General features: G+C 48.8%; 1 protein-coding gene across 7 annotated transcripts in view; it reads left to right on the top strand.

The window, feature by feature from the left end:
* The first annotated feature begins 1,599 nt into the window (after window positions 1-1,599).
* PXYLP1 (2-phosphoxylose phosphatase 1) overlaps window positions 1,600-22,164 on the top strand; it is a 90,557-nt gene continuing 69,992 nt past the window's right edge. Inside the window, exons 1-2 of one of the 7 annotated variants that reach the window (XM_061420128.1) lie at window positions 5,449-5,598; window positions 6,077-6,226. The gene's annotated coding sequence lies outside the window, so the exon portion shown is untranslated. Of the gene's footprint in view, window positions 1,733-4,410; window positions 4,597-5,448; window positions 5,671-5,753; window positions 6,227-22,164 lie in introns of those variants that run through there. The other 6 variants (XM_061420119.1, XM_061420145.1, XM_061420157.1 and 3 more) reach the window with 6 other exon arrangements.

The following is a 22,164-nucleotide window of genomic DNA, read 5'->3' as shown; positions in this document are numbered from 1 at the left end:
ATAAAAACTTAAAAACACATGAAGCAAAAATTAATAATAGGTCTGAAAGAAGAAATAAATTATAATAATTATAGTAGATGTCAACCACTCATTCAATAATTGATAGAAAAGGAGAAAAAAAGTTAGGAAGGATCTGGAAGAGTTGAAAAACACTATTGACTTAATTTGCATCTATATGAGACTCCACCCAATAATAGCAGAATGTACATTCTTTTCCATTACTGTGATTAATTTGGGGCAAATTGATTACCCTTCTGTCCCTCATTTCTCTGAGCATAGAATTCTACATTGGCAATGGTATCTTTCAGAATTCCAAGGCTATTTCCTAGCTTCCATCTTTTCTATTTTCAGTCCTGACTGATGTCTGGAGTGTTAGCTGGGCCCCACATCTCTCATGGGCACTAATCTCTCATTTTTTTCTTCCAAGGGGTCACAAGATTGCAGAAAGCTCCACCAGATCCCCACTCTCCTCCTGTCTCCTTTCTGCTTGACTTCTAATTGTAAAACGAGGGGGATGGGCTCCAGGTCCATTCATCCATTCATTCAACTTTAATACTATCTTCCTGGCACTGTTGTAGATAAAATAGCTGAAATCCTTGTTGTCCTTTTATGATTTCCAAATAAGATTTGTGTGAGTTCATCCAGTGCTTATTTGTTTCTTTTTTGCCTAGAAACATCTTTTGGTTGGGTTCAGCTTTTAGAGGACAAAATGAATATTTAGACTTATGATTCAGTAAATTACTTCAGTTCTTTGTGATTATTTTTTTGGCTCAAGGTCAGGTTTGAAGCCATCTCTTATTTTTTATTAAATGTGGTTATTTTGTGTTCTGTTCTTCCAGATTTGCCTTTCTAATTAGATTTCACCCAGCTAGATGGTAAAATGAGTTTGCCCTCCCTGATTGCTCTTCGGAGGGGCAGGGACTTGTATAATAAGCCTGTTGGCGTGGGGAGATGAGGTTGCAGCTGGTATCAAGTACAATGAATCATGCATATACATAAATGATGGATCACGGACCACCTGGAGCAGGGAGGCCCCGATGACAGTTTTGAAAATTATACTTGTGTTAGGGAGAATGCAGGAGATTTGAAAGAACCTAAGAAATGACTTTTAACCTTTGCAAGATATTTATCTCCCTGGGGCTCTGAGGTGGCCAGCTGTGGAATGAAAGCATGTATGGGTTAGTCTTCCCACTTTAAATCTTGGTTGGATGTTTACTGTATTATTTGACATACACTTATCATGGGTTATTTAAATTTTCATCTTTTTGTGTCCTTTGTCTTTTCCCAAGTTTTTACAATGAGTGGGTACTTTTATAATCAGGGAAACCCATGGTAAATGGAACTTAAAAATAATATCAGTAATCTAGATATTGTGGTGGGTACAAAAAAAATATTTTGCATGGATGTGTAATTCTGTCGTAAGGCAGGCTGTGGGCCGCACAGACCTTTGGAACTTAGAACCTGATGACAATCAACCACCTCACCCAGGTGCCTAGGGGCCTCCCTGGTATCATTGTTACCTCATACCCTGTCCTAGACTTCTTGTTTTTCCCTAGTCAATCCTTTCAGGCTAGGGGCAGTAGCCCACTGTTTCTCTAAGTTTACAGAGCAGGACAAAAGAGGTTGTACAAATATTTGCTCAGCTTTTTTATGCTCAGCAGATTGAAACTGAATTGAAGATGGGCACCTGCTCCCAGCTGCTCCAGGCAGGGGCTGCTTGCACAGAAAGACAGTAAGTACTGCCTGGCAGAATATTCATGACTTGGCTGAGTCTGGGACTATTTTTATAAGATGGGAGGGTTCAACTTTCAATGAATTTTGAGTTTCCCTGGGGGCCAAAATGTGTATGTGGGAAGGACAAAATCTGGGAATAGAAGGGGAAACCAAGGTTATGAACAAATGGTCACTTGGGCTTTTTCCTTTCTCCTCTGTTTTACAGTCATTGATGGGCATGGCTTGCCCCCTATCACATGAATAATGATGATGAAAGATTACTCTTTTTCGGGATCAATGTGCCAGGCACTGTGCTGTGTGCTTGTGCTACTCAGAACTCTTTCGGTTGCATGTTATGGAAAAACCAATTCTAGTTTGCTTGGGGGAAAAGCAGAGATTCACTGGACATGTACTTGAAAAATTCAGGTCCTGGTTTTAGGCATGACAGGAAGCTGCCTCTCGACTGTTTTCCTCTGGGTGGTCAGCTTTGGCACAGCCACCTCAGGTGCTTATCAGGAGGCCACCAGCTGCTTCAGGCCACATCTTACCTCCTCACCAACCACAGAGGAAAGAGGCTGAATGGCAGTAATAGTTTTGAGATGCTTCCTCACATATATTTTCCCAGTAGGAATTCTTTTTTTCTCCTCCTTGTAGCCCCTTCCTCCTTTAAGTTCCAGCCAAGGAGTGTTACTACGCCAGGGGCCAGGACGGGTGGGTACTACTCAGAACCCAAAGTCCACAGGGAGAAAGGAGGGGACACCTCCTCCAAGAAAAAAGGGGGATTGAAGCCATCAGAGAATCGGGGAAGCGAGGAAAGAGACTGAGAGGGAGAATCTAAGGAGAATATGATGCCTGGTTCCCGGAGAGGCCTGAGGCCACCTCTGTACCAAGTCTTGACCTAGAAGGGGGTATGGTAAAAAGACAGGAAGCTGTAAGCAGAGGGTCTTGTTTCCCACTTCCTTTTTGGAACTCTGCCCCTGTTTGGAACGCTTTTCTGTTTGGAAAATGCCCTGGGCCAACACAGGAGGCTTGCAGCCAGGTGAGCCGTAGTGAGGTGTGTTTTGTGGGGAAATGGTTAGCAGTGGCACCCCTGGGTCCCCTTCAGTCCTGTTGTGACAGAGAAGGGATGCAGGAGCAGGTACTTGTTGGGGCTGAGCAGGTAGTAGGGAGAGACAGAACCACCATGGGGTCACAGTGGCTGGCAGGACAGGGTGGACATGTGACCCAACCAGAGTCAGGCCCAAGGCTTGCGGGAATGGTGGGCAAGGAGAAGCAGATTTTCTGCTGGCCTCGTGGCTGTGAGGTTGTGAGCCTGGATCTGCTGGGGTCTTGCAGAGAGCCTGAGAGTACAGCTCACATGGAAGAAAGCAAAGCTGGGAGATAGAGCGTCCCTGAAAGCTTTAGTTTCCGGGCCTAAACCCAGGCATGAAGCAGATGTGCCCTGAGCTTTTAATTTACGTAAGTCAATCAATTCCTTCTTGTTTAAGTACATGCGAATTGGGTTGCCTGTCATTTAGAGCAGTGGTCTTCAGCAGCCTTTTTAAAAATTAATTTATTTGGCTGTCCCAGGTCTTAGTTGCTGGATCCAGGATCTTTGATCTTTGGTTGTGGCATGTGGGATCTAGTTCCCTGACCAGGGAATAAAACCCGGGCCCCCTGCATTGGGAGGTCAGAGTTTTAGCTGTTGGACCACCAGGGAAGTCCCCCTAGCAACCTTTTTGGCTCCAGGGACCAGTTTTGTGAAAGACAAGTTTTCCACAGAGTGAGGAGAGGAGAGGGTTAGGATGATTAAAGTGCATTACATGTATTGTGTGCTTTATTTCTATTATTATTACATTGTGATAATTTTCCTATGAGAATCTAATGCTGCAGGTGATCTGACAGGAGGCAGAGTTCAGGTAGTAACGTGAGCAATGCGTAGTGGCTGGTAAATACAGACGAAGCTTTGCAGTGCTTCTCACCTTCTGCTGTGCTGCCCAGTTCCTACTCAGGTTTGGGGACCCCTGATTTAGAGCAGAAAGTGCCCTACCTCGTGCAGGGAAGAGGCAGCCAGCACCAGGGAAGGTGTAGAGCCTGGACTTAGTGAGAGGATAGTCAGTGGGATTGTGAAGGAAAGGAGGAGAGGTGTTGGGTGGGTAGGGTGGCCTGAGAGCCAGGTGGGAGAATCTGGGTGATGCTAAAGGGGACAGTGAAACAATTTTGTCCTGGGAGGTGCAGTTCATGCCTGGGTAGCGTTGTGTCAGAGGTCGGGGCAGGAAGGAGCTGAGCACAGCCTGGCATCCCAGGAATGGGAAGAGAAAGCCTTTAGAAGCCAAGGCTCCCTGGACCTTGAGCCTTCAGCTGAGGAAGGCAAAGCAGGAGACTGAACATTGTGAGACCATTGAGCAGATACACTTGGGAGCTGGCAAGAGATAGAATTTGGTGCTGGGAGTGCTGAACTGAGATGGAAAGTTCTGAGCAGAAAGCCAGAGAGTCGGTAGAAATGTGGGTAACATCTTTGTGTTGAGTGTGGATTTGGGAGCCACCAGTACAGGAACGGGGAGAAGGCAATGGCACCCCACTCCAGTACTCTTGCCTGGAAAACCCCATGGACGGAGGAGCCTGGTAGACTGCAGTCCACGGGGTTGCTAAGAGTCGGACACGACTGAGTGACTTCACTTTGACTTTTCACTTTCACACATTGGAGAAGGAAATGGCAACCCGCTCCAGTGTTCCTGCCTGGAGAATCCCACAGAGTCGGACACGACTGAAGCGACTTAGCAGCAGCAGCAGCAGTACAGGAATGAGAGAAGAGGCCATGTGAGAAACGCTCCAGAAAGTGAGCTCAGAAGGTCAACAGTAAATACTTAGGAGCCCATTTTGCTCAAGACCAATTGCTCTAAGGTACGTAGAGGTCACTGTAGTTCTGGAACTGATACCAAAGGCCTCTCTGTCAGTCACAGTTGGTCAGATTATCTTGCGCAGAGAAATCAAGTGGTAATCCCCACCAGCTAGAGCCCAACATTTGAGAGAAATGACCCCTGCTCCCCCCGCCCCCATAAAGTATCAAATCAAGTTCAACTGCAAGCCTCAAGTGTGTCTAACAGAGAGTTACAGAAATCAGTCAAGTGCTCAATGGCTTCCAGGTAGCTCAGAGAAGGGGTGGGGATGGAGGCTGCCAGGATGGCGACCTCCGCAGGGCACCTAGAGGCCACCCCGAGGGAGCAGCTGGAGGTCTAGAGTTGACACACAGGGCCGGATGTGGTTGGGGCCGGAAGAGAACAAGGAGTAGGCTGGGGGCGGGGGTGGTGGGGAGGGCAAAGTGGCCAGAATCATGACAGTTTGGGTCTATGAGGCTGCAGTCACCCAGTAACGGTGGGTCCCCAAAACGGGCGGCCAGCTCAGCACCGGACCCCGGGTAGCGCCGGGTCAAGCCCACGGCCCACGGGCACCCCACACTAGGGCTCCAGGCCCGGGCCGTGTCTGCGCACCCGACCTAGGCGTGCGTCCACTCCTGATCCCGAGTCCGGCCCTGCGCTCAGGTGGCCGCGGTCCCCGCGCACTCAGCGTGCCCGTGACTGCGACTTTCGCCCGCCGAGATCTCCGATGGTTGTCCCGTCCCTGGGGCCTGTGTTTGGCCTCCTCCAGTCAGTGTCCTCTCCTCCGCTCCCTTCTAGCGTGCCGGGCCGCACCGCAACGCCGCCTCCGGGGCGGAGCTGGAGGGCGCCCAGCGCGGGGCGGGCCGGGCCCCGAGCGCAGCGAGGTCAGTAGGGGGCGCTGCGAGATGTCGCGCTGCCCGAAGTCGGTGCGCGCCGCCCTCGCCTCCCGCTGCGCCGGGCAGAGCAGGCGGCGAGCGCGGAACCGGGCGCGCTGCGGCGGAGCCGGGCCGGGCCGGGACCATGGGCGGTGAGCGCGGCGCGGGCCGCGGTCGAGGCGGTTGCCTTTGAGGCTGAGCGGAGCCTCCCACTGAGGCTCGAGGTGGGCGGGTGTCCTGGGGTTCGGGCTCGGACACCAAGGGGGTCTTCCGAACGCTCCAAGGCCGGGACGACTGGGCAGTGACTCCGGTGGGAGAGGGGTGCGGGGGCGGGGGAGGTCAGGGGCGCGCTTGCGGGTACCCGGTCTGAACCCGGCTACTAAGCTCCCTCCTCCATCCCCGCCTCTTCCCCAAACCCCGGCCCCGGACTCGCTCCTTCTCCCTAAGCCGACCCCTCCGCTCCCGCGCCCGGATCCCAGTCCCCGCCTTCTGATCCGCCGCCCTCTCTCCTAGCCCCAGCGCCCCCTAACCCGGCCTAGGATCCCGCCGCCCTTTTCCCAAGTCCTTGCTCCGCACCCCGCGGCGGGTGCCTCCCTTAAACCCCGCCACCTCCCGCTTCTCCACCTCCAGCTCCGCACCTCCTCTGCCTGGGTGCGCTGTCCCGCCCCTCCGGCCCGCGCCGGCCCGGCCCCCGCACTCTTGCCGCCTGATTGCAGCCGGAACTGGAGCTCCCCTGCAAGATCCCCCTTCCCCGGCCGCCGCGAGCCCACGGGGCGCCAGGTAAGCAGGCGGCAGCAAGTTCTCGGCGGCCTTCCTCGGCGGTGGGGCCGGCTGCTCCGGCCGCTACCTGCGCGCGGCGCCCCCGGGAGTCCCGGGGCCCCGCGAAGGGGTAGCTCCGCGCGCGGGTGAACGTTCCGGGATGCTCAGATCAGGACTGCGGGGTTTCCACCCCCCGCAGTTGCTCTTGCTCGCGAACTTGTCTAGGTCGCAGCCTTTTAAAGCAGCCGGCTTTGTCATACATGCGAAATTGGATGTGCTTCGAGCTGGCCGCGTTCTTGGCGGCTGCAGCGGTCTTTCGAATTCTACCTGTGGGTGGGTGGTCGAAGGTTTAGCGGTGCAAGAGGCGTTGGAGCCATATTTTACCCGCTTCGGCGGGGCGTTTCGGTGGGGGGGTGGGGAGGACATCCCTGCCCGGCTGGCTAGTGCCTTCGTGGGAAGACAGGGTGCTTTGTAAGCATTCGAAAAGTAAAATCACGAGAGCTGTGGGATCAGATCGCGTGCGAATGGGGAAGCGTGGGGTGGGCGACTAAGGGAGCCTCAAGAAGGCTCCACAAGTTGGGGACATTTGTTGCTATTTGCAGAAGGCCCGCGGATGAACCCAAGGGTGGAACACGGTGTGCTCGGCCACCCTCACAAACGTGAGGTGACTGCGGACCCGGCTCGGCAACAATTCCTCCTCGGAGGTGTTGGTGCGCTGTTCGGACATCTCTGGGAAGAGGGTTTAAAATAAACAGGTGGTTTGAAAAACCTCGAGTTTCCTGGAGAGAGGTGGAAATGCAGGGTGACAGTCAGAAAACCAGTGCATGAACCCAACTCATCCATTCTCCTGGCTTTCATTAAGTTTTGGATTGAATGAATTGTCTATTTTAGAGAGGGCTTCTCTGGTGGCTCAGTGGTAGAGAATCTGCTTGCCAATGCAGGAGACAGGAGTTCAATTCCTGGCTGGAGAGGGAAATGGCAACCCACTCCAGTATTCTTGCCTGGGAAATCCGATGGACAGAGGAACCTCGGGGGCTACAGTCCATGGGATCGCAAAAGAGTAGGACAGGACAAAACAACGACTATGTTTTAGAAAGGATATGTACGAGGCATGTCTATTTTACAGGTTAGCTCCTGGCCAGCCCCCATCACTGATACCTGGGAGGCTACTTTCGGGCACCAGGGACTTAGGTGGGCCACCGGGCCTTTGCAGCTCCGCACTTAGAGCATTTGCGGAAGGAGGTATCTGCATCTCTTTCTTCCCAGTGATTTGTTTGAAGAGTATTTAGCTCAATAGTTTTTACCATTGAATAGTGAATTAGTAAGTAATTAGCCCCCGGTCACACTGGGCCTGCTAGGCTCCCTCTGCTGCTGCTGCTGCTAAATCACTTCAGTCGTGTCCGACTCTGTGCGACTCCATAGACGGCAGCCCACCAGGCTCCCCCATCCCTGGGATTTCTCCAGGCAAGAACACTGGAGTGGGTTGCCATTTCCTTCTCCAATGCATGCAAGTGAAAAGTCAAAGTGAAGTCGCTCAGTCGTGTCCGACCCTCAGCGACCCCATGGACTACAGCCCACCAAGCTCCTCCGTCTATGGGATTTTCCAGGCAAGAGTACTGGAGTGGGGTGCCATGCCCCCAAATTCCTGTGGGTGTTTCTTCAGCCCTCCCCAGGCTGCTGTGTGATGAGTTATTGAATGTCAGATGCCCCACCGCCCAGGAGGGTGGAACCATCGTTAAGCCCCCAGCACCCAGGCTTCCATTCTCTAAATGACAGGTACTCAGTGTTTGTTTAGTAAATAAGTGGGTGTCCCTCCTGAATCCAGGCTATCAGAATCCATAACCCATGTTTTCCCATTGTGCTTCACTGTTTCCAGAATGTTATCCTTCATCAAATTTTAAAGAAATATCTGAGTGGAGACATTCATTTCTGTGTGTAGTGAGGGCAGAGAGCATAATTTATGGGTCCGACTTTGACAACTGGGTCTCTAACTCAGGGGGGACTCCAGAGTTTCTAGGAAGAAAAGAAGCTGTCTTCATGCCCCGATTGGAGTGATAAGGTGATGGCCACCGTGGGGAGATAAGGCTCCCTGGTGAGTGGTGAGTCCTCCACCGCTTGACCTCTAGGGCCTTGAGCTGTGGCAGCAGCCCCGTTCAGGGTCCCTCATCCCTGCGCATAATGAAGGGGAAGCCATTTGTGGAGTCCCGCTGACTGCTTCAGATCACACCGTCTTCACTCCAGTGGAGATGAAGGAGAGAGCTTCATTTCCCTGGAGAGAGCTAAGAACACCCCTTCTTGCACTTTTCTGGCAATTTGATTTGCTCATCTGTTGAGGAGGCTGGTGTTTGGGGAAGGTGTTTCTGACTGTGGTGGGTGGCCATGACCTGCTGGCAGGTAGATCAAAGGCCAGCCCTGGAGAGAATGGCCAGAGGCAACAAGGGTGGGAGCAGCCTGTGTCCCCTTTTTAAGGAATCTGGAAAGGATTGGAATTTGGAATGTCACTTTGAAGCGAGAACCTGCACTGCTTGTAGGTTCAAAACTGTTGTGGGCTTATCTTCCTCACCCAGACTGTCTCTGCCTCCAGGTCTGGCTCATACCCAGGATTCCTGCAGCTGTTTTCTAGAAGAGGCTTAATTAATGCCTGAGGTCTGTAAGTGAGAGAAGGGGAGGGAGGGAAAGAGGAAGAAAGTAAGCTTGCTATCTGGAGGAAGTAGGAAAAGGGATGACAGAATAGCCAGGGTTCTGAAAACTCCCGGGGGTAGACTTCAGCCCTGGAATGAGGTTCTTGGTTGGTGGATAAGGTGTCATGGGCCCACATTCTGGGGGAGGAGTTATCATTAGAAGCAAATTCGCTGAGATAGGAAAAATGGCCTCACAGTTACCTGAAATAAGGTGTGCCAGGCCCCACCGTTCTGCTTCCTAGGAGGCCATGAAAGCCAGGTGAGAGCTGGACCCAGGGAGGTGGGAAAGCACGAATCCCTCTGAAGTTGTGAGTGAGGGGTGTGCCCCTTTGGAAAAGGTGGCTTGAGCAACAACGACATTGTTCTGGGGTCCAGCCTGGGGGAGCCAGCTCACACCTGGGATGCTGAGGGGCATGGCCAAAAGAGAGCTGGCTGGGAGGGTCTGAACCTGTGCCTGGGGCTTCCCTGGTGGCTCAGCAGTAAAGAATCCGCCTGCAGTGCAGGTGGCGCTAGATACATGGGTTCAATCCCTGGGTAGGGAAGATCTCCTGGAAGAGGAAATGGCAACCCTTTCCAGTATTCTAGCCTGAGACTCCCTTGGACAGAGGAGCCTGGTGGGCTACAGTCCACAGAGTTTCAAAGAGTCAGACAAGACTGAAGCAACTGAGCACGCTCGCACATACCTGTGCTTAGCAGTGGGAGAAGAGGCAACAGCTGCCTTCTGGTAGGACGGTGGGCAGCAGCCTCCCTGGGATTCTTCCTGAGCCTCCTGAGTAGCCTCACAGGTGGAATAGGACCTACCAAAGCCCCTCAACCTGGAGATCCTGCAAGGCTCCGTCTGAGTGCAAAAGGCAGGAGGGCCGGGGTGGCCTCACTGAGCCGCAGCCTCCAGCATAGTAAGTAGCCTCCATCTCTAGAGCCAGGAGGCTGCTCTGAATCTTCTTGGGCCTTTGTAAGGGAAGCCACTGGCTCTGGGAAAGAAGCAGGGCTATCAGTAATGAAGAGAGGAGCCATCTCAGGAGCACAGCAGGTGTTAATGATGAAAGAACTTGGAGGAGCCTTGTGATGTAGTTCTTGTGGCTAGGAGGCAGCGTCACCCATGTCCTCTAGGCTGCCTTCTGGCTGCAGGCACTGCTCCACCAGGAGTATATGGGGTTCCTCCCTGCACCCCGGTCCCTATTCCCCACCCCCCACCACCGCCTCCCCCAGCCCCATCTTCCTGCACCGCACACATTGATCGAGCCACCTCTGTGCTGGTAGTAGGGTGGAGGAGAGCTTGGGCAACTCAAATGTCTAGTGGTAGCAACTTAGGAACTTGAAAGTTCTGTGTTTGCATAGTCACTCCCCCAACTTATGCGTTCATGTTTTTGTATTATGAGGCATCCTTTTGTCATCTGCTTACCACTCTCTGCCTCTGTGTATAACCAACTTCCAGAGAGAGCCACAATCAATAGCTTTAAAGAACAGATTAAGATGAAAATCATTGCTCCTGGTTCTGATACTTCCTCCCCCTCCTCTCCTCTGCACTCCTGTCTGTGGTTAGCATCATCATTTACACCCAGTTTACAAATAGTTTGAATACTATTTGTCCTACCCCTCAATTACTTGGAGACATGTGTCTTTCCAACTGACAGAAACCACAGCTTACTTCCCTAGGTCCACCTCATTCTTGGATCCAACACCAAACTCCAGGCCTTCAGAGACAGAGTAGTATCATTTTGAGCTTTTTAATTATAAAGTAAAATGAAGCTCTTGCTTGCTAATTGTGTCAGCTGCTAATATAGAAGAATCTGAAGTTAGAGTAAGATATTTACTGCCTCATTAACTTTTTATGCTTCTAAGATGAAAGATTAAAGTAAAATTATTAAAGATATAGTAGAAATGTCTGGAAGCTCAGAAGTAATAATGGAAGGACCCAGGCTTACAGAAGTAAATTAAGCTTTAAACATTGTTTCTGAAATGTGAAGAGATATAAATAGGACCTTCCGTAGAAGTATATACAACAAATGGCACCCCACTCCAGTACTCTTGCCTAGAAAATCCCATGGACGGAGGAGCCTGGTAGGCTGCAGTCCATGGGGTCACTAAGAGTCGGACATGACTGAGTGACTTCCCTTTCACTTTTCACTTTCATCCACTGGAGAAGGAAATGGCAACCCACTCCAGTGTTCTTGCCTGGAGAGTCTCAGGGACGGGGCTGGTGGGCTACCGTCTATGGGGTCACACAGAGTTGGACACGACTGAAGTGACGCAGCAGCAGCAGATTGATAGGTATAGAAAATTTTATCTGTCCCTTTACTGAAATATATTAATCATTATGATCATATGTTTTGCTTATGTAGTAGCTTACCATTTAAACAGGGAGCTGTGTCCATGATCTTGTTCAATCCTTCTGGCAGGTCTGGGATCTTCTTAGGGATGGGGACATGGACCACAGGGTGTTTAAAAGGCTTCGCCTAGAATTCGGATCTCTTGAGTGGAGAAAAACAACAACAGTATATGCTCAGCATCATCAGAAACCATCTGGAAGGATTTTTCAGGGTGTGTGGGTGTCAGAGGTTCTCTGATGACTTCCTGATACTAACATTCCTGTGGGTGTGTACTCAGCACAGTGCAGTGGGTCAGAGTGTAGACCCTGAAGCCAGACTGGCTTTAAATCCTGGATCTGTCATTATTAGGCTTGTACCCTTGGACAAGTTACCCAGCTTCTCTATGCCTCTATTTTCTCTTTTGTAAAACCAAGGTTATGATAATAATACCCACTTCATGGTATTACTGTGAAGCTGAGATGAGACAGTACATGACAAGGACTTAGAATGCATAGTACATGCTTAAATGTTAGCTGTGGTTTGTTTTTTTTTTTTTTTTTGTCTTTATTTTTTTAACCATTCATTCCTTAATGCTCTTGCTGTTTAATCACTTAGTCATGTCTGATTCTTTGTGACCCCACGGACTGTAGCCCACCAGGCTCCTCTGTCCATGGGATTTCCTGGGCAAGAATATTGGAGTGGGTTGCAAAACATTTTTCATACCAGCCGACTGCACTGAGATGATGGATATAGGATGATAAGATACACATAGCCTCCTGCCCATAGAATGGAGGACATCATGCTCAAGTTCACGGTGAAGGACAGGAATAATAGCAGAGGCATTTCCTGGGCACTCACCTGACTCCAGGCCACTTTTTATGGCCTCGAGAGGCCAGAGTTTAGCCTGTGAAGGGTTGACCGAGGCAGGAGGGGTGGGGCACAGTGGTATACTTCAGCTGGTATACTCTGGTGACGTGGCCTTGCCCGCTGCTAAACATAGGCACTCATTTGACTGGTCCATGTCTGACACATGCTGGCTGTTCGTGTTTTAACTATCACTCTTGGCCTCAGGTCGTTAGCCGGAAGCATGATAAGAGGCTGTGAACTCAGTGTTTACTCACCTGGTTTGCCAGCATATTTCTGGTCCTGGTTGATGGCACCAGATGCCCTGACCACTGTTCTGGGCTGACTGTCCATCACCCCAGAAACCCATGATCCCACCGGAAACCCAGTTCTCTGACGAATGGCACAGCTGCTCCTGAGAGCAGGTCAGGGACTAGCCTGAGGCAGAGGGCCAGACTACTAGGGAAAAACAAAATTCAACCAAGTAGATGTGAAAATCTAATTGGCTTTACTCAAGAGTCCTGAATGGGCAGCACCCCATCTAGTAAACAGAAGGGCGCTCTGAGGGGCTGTGCAAAGAGACGGTTTTTGTAAGTAGGACGAGGGAGTGGCAAGGAGGCTATTAACAAAAGAAAATCCAGGGTTGTTTCAGGCCAAGTCGCGTTCTTCTGGGCGAGGGGCAAGGGTCTATCTTGTAGTCTATCTCTACTTTCTCTGGATAGAGAGGACTCATGTGACAGATCACCTCATTCGTGCTGGCCAGAAAACTCCGAACTGGCCCATTGAGATGACGTATCTGGGGGAGGCTGAAATCGCAGTTAGGTCAAATATTAAATCTAGGTTTGGTATCATGGGCTTTAGCACAAGTGGTACCATTCTGGGCCTGTGCTTTTGACATTGTCATGTGTCCTGTGTCTGCCATAGCTGGAACCTTCTGGATCTGAAAGTCTCTGGGAAAGTGTTAACAGGCCTGAGTTTAATACTTGGTCCAGGAAAGGGAGGTCCCTCCTCCTCAGCTCTCACCCTCCGCTACTCCGTGTGTTCTACAGAGGAACTCCAGTATGGCAGCCTGCCCGCTAGCAATGGCCTCCAGCGCTGGGGGGAGGGCTAGAGGAGCCTGTGATTACAGCCTCAGAACCCGAGTGCCTCTCCGCTTTGTGTGATTAGCACACCCTCTGGTCTCCACTGGAGTTCTTTGTACTGATAAGTCGGCAGTCAGACTGGAAAGCGGATAATCAATCCTCTTAATGAGGAACCTGCTTATTTTATTCATTAAAAAAAATTGTTTGTTTTTTTTTTTTTTGGTTGTGTTGGGTCTTCATTGCAGCACACAGGCTTTCCTGTAGTTGCGACAAGCAGGGGGCTACTCTTCATTACGGTGCTCAGGCTTCTCATTGTAGTGACTTCACTTGTTGCAGAGCATGGGCTCGTGGCTCGTGGGCTTCAGTAGCTGAAGTTGCTCCATGGCATGTGGGATCTTCTCACACCAGGGATCAAACTCGTGTCCCCTGCACTGGTAGGTGGATTCTTACCCACTGTACCAGCAAGGAAGTCCTAGTTTATTTATTTTTAAACTTCTGGAATCTGAGGTCAATGAGGCTTTGTCTTTTTTTCTTTTTTTTTTTTATTTAATTTACTTTTATTATTTTTTTTTAACTTTATTTTATTTTTAAACTTTACATAATTGTATTAGTTTTGCCAAATATCAAAATGAATCCACCACAGGTATACATGTGTTCCCCATCCTGAACCCTCCTCCCTCCTCCCTCCCCATACCATCCCTCTGGGTCGTCCCAGTGCACTAGCCCCAAGCATCCAGTATCATGTATCGAACCTGGACTGGCAACTCGTTTCTTACATGATATTTTACATGTTTCAATGTCATTCTCCCAAATCTTCCCACCCTCTCCCTCTCCCACAGAGTCCATAAGACTGTTCTATACATCAGTGTCTCTTTTGCTGTCTCGTACACCGGGTTATTGTTACCATCTTTCTAAATTCCATATATATGCATTAGTATACTTGGAAAGTAAAGAAATGACCAATAATACCATTCACTAAAAAAGAAAAATTATTTGTGTGTAGGCAGCATTGAGTTAAAAGGAGGAGAACCTTTACTTTCTAGTTGGTTCCCCGACTGCTCTGACTTCTCTGGTTTTGATTTCCCAGATGGGGTTGATTTTTGTTGCCAGTCTGTCTCCACTGCAGTTCTTAATGGAAACAAATGCACACCTGAGAATCAAAGTTTGGGCATTTATGGTTGAAGGTCATGGCATAGACGTTTGATTTTTGGGGGCTCTGTCTTCAAGGTGAAAGATGACTGTGTCTTTGAAAAAGAGAGATCCTAATGTCAGCAGGCAGGAGGGTCTGAGGGTCTAAGCCAGCCTGTCTCATCCTCGGTTCACAGACTTTCCGGCATGTCTAAGTCAGCGGCGTGTGAGTTTTTATATTCTCCTCTTGAGCATCTTGCTCTAATGACTGCTGATTATCTTGAAACAGCTGCATTAATTGATGGTGTTTAGGGACTCAAATGCAGTAAGTAATTGCAGTTGGCTCAGCCGAGCACAGCACGTTCTTGTTATTTGCTTTTTAGCTTGAGGGGTGTTTGCTCTGTGTGTCCAGTGCCAGAAAGGGAGTTGGGAACTCCTTGGCTCTGTGCTCACCCACCACCATTGCTCACACCCTCCAGATCATCTTGTGCCACCACAGCATCCGTTCCCACTGAATTCAGATTGTCTGCCCAGGGGCCTGTCTCCACAGCTTGACTGGGTGCTTCAGGAGAGCAGGGGCTACACCCAGCTCATCTCTGTATCTTCTTCCATTAGCTCAAGAACTGGCATGATATAGGCCTCAATAAAGGTTGGGTGAATAAATGAATGGATGAATGAATGAGTGGTTGTAAAGCAGGCTTGTGTTTGGCAGCAGAGTAACCTACCTTCCTGGCTTAAACAAATAATGGTCTGTTTCTCTTGTGTAACAAGATGTTTGAAGGTAGGGGGTTGCTGGCTTTGGTTTCAACAGCAGATATCTGTCTGAACTGGCACACTGTTCTTTTTCCTGGCCTTTTCTTCATGATGGCAGAATGGTTGCTGCAGGAAGGAAGTGCCAGCCACCCTGATACCTTTTATCAGGAAAACAGACTTTTCCCCCACAACATCCAGCAGACCTCCTCTAATGTGTCAGGGCCAGAACTGTGTCACATGGCCATTCCCAGTTAAAAGGGTCATATGAGTATTTAGCAGGGCACACCGCTGCTTAGAGGAGTTAGATAGGCTGAAACAAACAAACCAAACGCAGTTGACCCTTCAGCAACACAGAGGTTTGGGGCACTGACCTTCCCCCACCCCCAAGTAAAAATTCTGTGTGTAACTGTAGTTGGCCCTCCATATCCACAGTCCCACATCTGTGGGTTCAACCAACCTCAGATTGTGTAGTAGTGTATTTACTATTGAAAAAGATTTGTCTGTAAGTGGAGCCATGTTCAAGGGTCTGCTGTACATTTAATGACTCAAGTATGATGGACATTAACTGTTTGTTCACACAGAGTCCAAAATGGCTGTTCCTGAAAAGGGAGGGTAGGGGCTCTTTTCCAAAAGGTGATTCAGGGATCCAAGCTCTTAAGGCTGTCATGCTCGTTTGCATCAGTCAGCGAAAGAGGAAGGAACATGAAAGATGGAGGATGGAAAGATTTTATGGGCCAGACTTGATAGAGAATTGCTCCCACTGACATTTGCCAGGAGTCAGTCACATGACCATACCTCCTGTGAGGGAGGCTGGGAAATGTGGTCCAGCTTAGTGCCTAAGAGGAAGAGGAGATGCGTTTTATGGTGAGCTGACAATGCCAGTGACACTTCCTCACCACCACCCCCAAAGTGAAAGTGAAAGTCGCTCAGTCGTGTCTGACTCTTTGTGACCCCATGGACTGTATATAGTCCATGGAATTCTCCAGGCCAGAATACTGGAGTGGGTAGCCTTTCCCTTCTCCAGGGGATTTTCCCAACCCAGGGATCAAACCTAGGTCTCCTGCATTGCAGGCAGATTCTTTACCAGCTGAGCCACAAGGGAAACTCAAGGATACTGGAGTGGGTAGCCTATCCCTTCTCCAGCAGATCTTCCCGACCCAGGAATCGAACCGGGGTCTCCTGCATTGCAGGTGGATTCTTTACCAACTGAGCTACCAGGGAAGCCCACAACCCCCCACTTAATCAGGATTCTGTTAGTAAAGAATAAATGAATATTGAGGGGCAACTGGAGGTGTCTGTCTTGAAAAGAAATGCTGTGCTAAGAAAGCTCCAGCCAGAAATAGTTTTTCTTCCCAGATCATCTGTCTTAAATCCCAGCTTCTGTTCCTACCTTCGGGAACTGGGCCAACAGAATAATGGAAGTTTCTCATTATCACTCTTTCTTGACTCAGGCCATGTTCTTAACAGCTTTGAGGGAGTGAGTCCTAGTTCCCTTCAGCAGTGGGAGGTTACTCCAGAAAGAAGGGGCTTCAGCTTCCTTGATACCAGAGGAACCTTCAAGAACTTTGAGCCCATGAGAGCTGCTTGTGCCCTTTCAAGTGGCCCCACTCACCCAATCTCCCAACATTGTCTCTTCCCCTCCAGCCCCCACCCCCAGAGAGGAGAAGAGGCCACAGCAGAGTGGCCTCTGCTTCCCATTTGAACCCACTGAAAAGTATTTTCCCACCACTTCCTGCAATTTTTTTTTTTTCAGTAAACTTGTTGGTGAATGGTTCATTGATCTGTTGGATTTTGGTGTTTTGTTCTTAGTCTGTTGTAGGTTTCAGTGACAGGTGCTTCTCCATCCACAGCATCCTTGGTATCTTTCTTCCCTCCCTCCCTTCCTTCTTTCCACAGACACCTGTTAAATACCTGCTGCTTCCTCAGCTTTGCATCTACCCAGCCTTCGGGGAGGTAGGCAAGGAAGCTGACTCAAGCCTGTGACATTGAGAAGTGTTGTGGGAGGACTGAGGTTGCCCAGTGTTGGGGGGGGACCTCACCCAGCCTTGGGGTTAGGGAAGGCTTCCAGGGGAGGTAGGATTTGGGCTGAGTTCATGGATGAGTGAAAATTAAACAAGATCAAGAAGGCATCTGGGCCAGGAGAGTGGAATGGCACAGACACTGAGTTGGCAGAAGGGGAACTTAGGTTTTGGGGCAACAGCAAGGAGTCCAGTGTGCTGAAGTTGGGGTGGGGCAGTGTGGTCATTCATTCATTAAGCACTGCTGTGCTCCAGGTCCTGGGGCTAGAGCATGGAACGAGGCAGATGGAGTCTCAGCCCCAAGGGGGCTTGAGGTCTGGGTTCTAAGAGGAGGGTGGGCTCAACTGCTGTCCCAGACTCAACTCTCAAGGGTTTGCTGTTGGAGACTGAGTGGGATGTTGGCCCCAGTGCTCATGCCTCTTGTGCCCTGTCCCTCTGTCTCCAGCTCTTGTCTGGTCCTTTGCCTGAATAACCCTAGCATTATTCAGGCTATAAAAATAGAGGCTGGCACCAGAACACCAGCATGTAGTTGGTGAGAAAAGCTGGAAACTGTCATTCTGTATCAAGATATGTGCCAGCTAAGCTTTTGGTGGAACACATTCTTGGAGCCCCAAAGATAAGGTTCTAAAGTTTGCTTACTTTTTTTTTTTTTTTCTCCTTTCAACTCATACCCAAACTTCTGGTCACTTGGCTCAGGATAAATATGTCCTGGTTGTGCCTGTTCCCCACCCTGTGAGCACATTGAAATGAACATTTGATGCTGAAATCCATTCAGTGAGGATTGGCCTTGCCCTGGGCTGGCCGGATTGGAGGGACTGAGTCATCTCCATGGGGTGGTCCATTCAGGGTTCATGTCTAGGTGAGGACCATGGTTAGCGCTGCCTGAGAACGGACCAGCTGTCACCAGCCTATAAAGTTTTGTTCATCTCCCCATGGAAATGCTAGAGTTTAGAAGAGCCTTCTCTGTGTTGAATGGCCCTAAGGGTAGTTTCTTTCATTCTCCCTTCCCAGCCCTGTTTGTTAAGGTGGAATTGGCCATGCTGGGGGGCAGGGTGCAGAGAGAGGAACTTCCATGCTAGTCTAAGCCCAGGGCTAAATGTAGGGCACTTTGTTTCCAGGTAGAAGGATCTCAAGGACTTGTAGATCAGTCCTTTGGTGTTTCTGGGGTACCTTTTTGGTGCCAAATGCTATAGGGAACATGCATAATGATAAAATGAAGAGAAGGAGCATCATTACAACTTGGGATGTTCTGATTTGTAATAAATGTCTATTTGTTCTTTGTCACTGTTTCTGACACAGAGTTCCTCAAACCCTTGACATTTCCTAGAGGAAACTGAAAAGGTGTCTTTCATTATGTGAATGAGGTGAGTTAAGCCTCCTCGTGACCTAAGGTTGGGGACTGGTTGCCTGGAGAACCAGTGATTAGAAGATTAGAACTTTCAGTAGTACCACCTCTGATTTCTGGGGAAGAGTGGGGGTGGGGGCAGGGGATGGAGGTTAACTCAGTTACCATTAGTCAGTGATTTAGTCAGTTATGCCTAGGTAATGATGATCTCAGTTTTTCTCTTTTTAAAACTTTTTAAACTTTGTCTTCTTTTTTTATTTTTTTGATTTGGCTGCACTGGCATCTTTAGTCTTTGTTGTGGCTTTCAGGATCTTTAGTTAGAGCACGTAAACGCTTAGTTGTGGCTTGTGGGATCTAGTTCTCTGACCAGGGATCGAACCTGGGCCCCCTGCATTTGAAGCATGGGGTCTTAGCCACTGGACCACAAGGGAAGTCCCTTGGTTCTTGTCTTAATTTGAAAACAATTCAGTGAAGAGATGGAGATAGTAAAGTGGGTAAGGTGTTTCTTAGAAGCAGAGTCATGTGGAAAGGACACAGGCACTCTCAGAGGGAGAGCTGCACTTTTGACTTAAATTGCTATTACAGGGATATTTTTCCAGGTTTTCTCTGGCCAATCATCTTGCTCATTGTATATAGGTATGTGACTCAGGACCCTCCCCGATGTGCACATACATCTTTTAACCAAGATGGATTTCAGCATGAGAGTTTCTGGGAGGCTGGCAGGACATATTATTGACTGATACCCTCTCCCTTCTCTGATGCCCAAGGAACCTTTCTTTGCACGTGTAGTTTGGGAGGTCTCCTTGATCCCAGGAATGAGAAATATGTGGCCTCCGTATCTTTTTTACCCAAGCAGGACTCAGCTCCTCTCTGCTCTTTATCTTGAAGTATCTGTCCTTAGGAGACAGATACTATGTCCTCAGGAGACAGAGTCCAGCTGCTCAGCCTGGGGCCCATCTATCTCCTGCCTCAGTGATGCCTCTATAAAAACCCAAAGGATGCAGTTTGTAGAACTTCCAGGTTGGTGAACACATGGAGATGTAGGAAGAGTGGTAGTCTGGGAGAGACCGTGAACGCTACAAGACCTTTTCCACATACCTTGCCATGTGCGTCTCTTCCATCTGGCTGTTCCTGAGTCACATCCTTTGTAATACACTGGTAGTCTAGTAAGTAAATTGTTCTCTCTGAATTCTGTGAGCCACTCTGCAAATCAATTGAACCCAAAGAGGGAGCTTGTTGGAACTTCAATCCATAGCCAGTTAGAAGCACAGGTGGCAACCTGGATCTGCAGTTGGCATCTGAAGTAGTGAGGGGACAGCCTTGTGGGGTGAAGCCCTGAACTTGTGAGAGCTGAGGCTATTTCCAGGTAGGTGCTGTCAGAGTTGAGTTTATCATTGGAAGAAAGAGCACAACTTAAAAGTTGAGAATTGTGTTTTATGTGGTGGACAAAACTGGGGACTTAAGCCAGGGACCCAGCATTTCGGATGGTTGTGAGAGACTGCTCCCAAGAGGTCAGGGAGGGGTCAGGGTACATAGGAGTTTTTGCTACAAAGATCAGGTAGTTGGAACATCAAAAGATCACTGTTAATTAAAGAAAACCAGATATTTCAATTTAAAGAATTTAACCCTCTTCTGGGTATGGGAATCTGTAAAAGCCAGGGCTCATTGAAATCATTCCTTTGATATGCACCTCAGCCAGTATCCTGTGCCTTCTCGTCCTGAGTCTCCTCAGGGTGCACCTTGTGGGGTGGGGTGAACACCCAGCTGGTGTCAGACAGAAAATGTGTGGGAAGAAAACCCCCTACACATGGGAATTAGGTGTAGAATCACTACTACCCTAAGTGCATCCCAGAAACATCTCATCCAATCCTTTCCACAAACTCAGGAATGGGTAATTTTACATTCCACTGGAATCTAAGCTCCATGTGGGTAGGAATTTTAGGCTTATTTGGTCACTACTGATCCCATTTCTATGACTGTACTTGGCATATAGCAGATACTCAGTAAATATTTATTAAGTGGATATTTGAATCACCATTTACAGGTGAGGAAACTGCAGCTCAGAGAGGTAAAGCAACTTGCCTGAAGTGCCACAGCCTGGATTTCAATCCCAGGGAGGTATCTCGAGCTGTGGCTTGGGGTTCCCAGCCCCATTGCCCTTGGAATATGGGTTACTTATGAGATAGCACTGACCAAATGCAGCACAACTGTAACAAAACCTTGAGTTGAGTAACAGTGAACTCAAGGCCCAGAAGGTTGTCTGTCTTCTTGCTGCCAGTGTCTTGCTACAACTCAAGGGTAGAATGAATAGGCAGGGGTGTATCCATCCGTAGACAGTGATGTTTCTTTAATACCGCCTTCATCCTGTCATGCATGCCTTCCGGAACCTGCTGTGGCTCCCTGCTCCCACAGGAACCTAGTCTGGTCCCAGTCATCCTCCACCTGTTCACTGATGCGTCAATGTGTAAAGCCTGCCAGCAGTCAATGGTTCAGAGGATTTGGCTGTGCCCCCGCTTCTGCACCACTGCCCACATTACTTACCTACTTCCAAATGCCTGCTCACATCAGCCGTGCCCACAGATGTCCTTCCTGCCCTTTCAGTTTTAACACAGATTCTGCTGAGTCCCTGAAGCCCTCTCTGACCATTCCAGCACAAAAGCCACCGCCATCCCCGCCCGCACCCCCTGAAGCCCCAGTCTGCACAGTGCATTTCCCGATGGCGTTCCTAGGACCCTGATTTCTGCAGTGATGGGCCTTCTGCCGAGTGGTGCATGAAGCCCCTCCTAGCAAATTCTGCCTTTATCTCTCTTACGCATCAAGTTCCATGTTGCACTGAGTTTTGAAAGGGGTACTGTTCAAAACCACTAATCTCTTTATAATTTATCCTGTACCCACCTTGTGACTTCTTGCTTAACCACATTGATAAATAAACTTAACAGCTTTCTTTTTTTTCTGATTGTAACAGTAAGACATGTCTACTTAAGAAAATTTGGAAAATGCAGAAAATTACCAATGAGAAAGATATCTTCTAAGATGCCACCACCTGCTTAAAGAGTTTCCTGTTAGCCTTCTGTCTTGTGATTTGTTTGAAAGAAAATTAAGATTACCTGTAATCCCAGCTATAAGCACCCGTAACATTAAGGACATTTTTCCTCTTTCTGGTTTTTTAAAAAAATTGTTCCTTGTATTTTAAAAAAAAAATAAAAATAGGTTCAAAGTTCTGAAGAGTAAACAATAAAAAGCCTCACTCCCACTCCTGTTTAAAACCACTCAGTCCAGTCTATAACATAATTGAGTTCACGCTATTGGGGCTGTATTAGGGCTTGCCTTTTTAATTTTTTTTTTTGATTTAGCAGTATTAACATTTTCTTCTACCATTACTAAATCTTTTAAAGTCTGTACACAACACGTTGTACAAAGAGAGCACTAAATATGTGAGTAGATATTGAAAAGTATACGATCGAGGTTAAAAGTCCACCCCTGTTAATTTAGAGGGCTGTCTCCTTCCAGACCTTTTTCAGTAAGTTTGCATGTTATCTTAAAATTTCCATAGGTCCGTTGAGATACACGGATGTACGTTTTACCTACATGAAATTTTCCTATATCTGCTATGCCAGCCCTCTCTCGTCTGTCTTTCACTGGGCAGTGTTTCCAGAGGTTTGTTCATGCCCACACCTAAATCCACCTCTTCCTTTTAAGGCTGAATCGTATTCCATTGTATGGACAAACTGTAATTTTCCAGCCATTTCTATACATGAGACCATTTCAGTTTTCAAATTTTTATAGTTATTCCTATTGCT

This window comes from Bos javanicus, chromosome 1 (genome assembly GCF_032452875.1).
Source record: "Bos javanicus breed banteng chromosome 1, ARS-OSU_banteng_1.0, whole genome shotgun sequence".
In the NCBI taxonomy this organism is placed as follows: domain Eukaryota; kingdom Metazoa; phylum Chordata; class Mammalia; order Artiodactyla; family Bovidae; genus Bos; species Bos javanicus.
Note: the sequence above shows the minus strand (reverse complement) of the source record. Positions and strands in the feature narration are given on the sequence as shown.